Source organism: Gymnoscopelus braueri (genome assembly GCF_963280865.1).
Source record: "Gymnoscopelus braueri genome assembly, chromosome: 5".
Classification (NCBI taxonomy): Eukaryota; Metazoa; Chordata; class Actinopteri; order Myctophiformes; family Myctophidae; genus Gymnoscopelus; species Gymnoscopelus braueri.
Window position 1 is genome coordinate 51,316,236 of NC_137606.1, and position 1,754 is coordinate 51,317,989.

A 1,754-nucleotide genomic window follows, 5' to 3' on the forward strand; every position below is an offset into this window, starting at 1 on the left:
AGAGAAGCCAAGAGCAACAGTGTTTCAGTTGTTCAGTGATCCTCCACCTTCAAGGGCCCCCAAGTTGATGTCCATTTTATATCCCATTATATACACACGCCTTTATCTCAGGGACCCCCCAATCCTACACTGTAAAATCCTCTGTGTACATTTACTGAAGTACTGTACTTGAGTGCAATTTTGAGGTACTTTTACTTTACTGTAGTATTTCCAATTTTCAGTACTTTTACTTCTACTCCACTAAAACTTTAGTTACTGTCACGGTCTGCTCCTCCGGCCTTGGACTTGTCTTGTCTTCATTATTTAGCCTTTGAGACTGCCCTTTAAGGTCTTGGACTTATTAGGCCTTTTTTCTGTTGTTCTGTATCTAGTCTTGTTATTTTGTTTGTTACTCTGTTGTTGCCCTGCTTTTGCGTAGCTTTATTTTGTAGTATTGTTCCTTTGTTTCCTGTTCTCATTGTAGCTGTTACCTGTCTTGACTCATCTACCCTTTGATTAGTCATGTTCTCCTCCTGTGTCCTCTAAAAGGGGGCGCATGCTACCATTTTCGGTGGTCACCTTATCACCGCGGTGGTGATAGAGAGAGCTCTCTCTATCATAGAGAGCGCTCTCTCTATCAAAAGGTGATAGGGTGACAACCTCATTTGGTAGCATGCGTGGACCTTTAGTCCCCCAGCCTATCCCAGTGTTGATTGTCTGTTGAGTTCACCTGTGTCTTATTATTTCCCTGTCTATTTAAACCCTGTGTTTGCACTGTGTTTTTGTTAGTTCATTGTCTTATGTTGCATGTGGTACAGTAGGTCCTGTGCTTATATTTTGTATTCCTACCTTTTGAGTTAACAATCCCTGTGAATGGACCTGTTCAGTCTATGTCTCTCCTGCATTTGGGTCCTACATTCTGCCTTGACTCAGACCGTGACAAGTTACTAGTTACTTTTTAGATTTTGATTATTATTACAAGACATACATTGCCCACTTCAGCCCTATGTATAGGCCATTGGAAAATAGCAGATCTACAGGCTCACAACGTGACGCTCGTAGATCAGCTATTTTCAAAGCATTTTTATACATCTTGAAACTTGTGAAATGGGACATTCCGCATAATGAGTACTTTTACTTTCAGTACTTAAGTATATTTTAATGCAAATACTTTTGTACTTTTACCATACCATACTTTTATTTGTAACATATTTTAACATATTAGTATTTTTACATTGTGGTATTGGTACTTTTACTTAAAGGGACTACACCATGAATTTTAACTTTTTCTTCGTTTTTGTGTGTTTTTGGTCTCCCCTACCTCTCTTCTATCCCCAAAAATACCCCAGTTTGAACACTCAGGCTTTCACAGCAAATCTGGGGTTTTCTGTAAATTGGTCTCAAAACAGGCCAAACTGATTTGGTCCCTGACGTGACGTCACGTCAGGGTACAATCCCTCCCGTTTTTCAGTTAAAAAAAATAAAAATAAAATAAAATACTTTTTTTTTTTTTTTTTTTTTTTACTTTTTCCACACAGAACCAGGAGATAACATGCATACAAACTGGCTCAATAGCGCCCCGTGCCAAACAGGACAATGTGGTATTGCAGGTGAAAGTGCTTTATAAGCCAGAGAGAAGTTAGTTGGAATGAGTATATCTGAGGCTTGATTTAGGCTCAAACCTTTTGAAAAACGTTTCAGGGACATAAACAATGTGATATTAAATATATATATTTTTTTTTACATTTATGGTGTAGTCCCTTTAAGTACAGCAT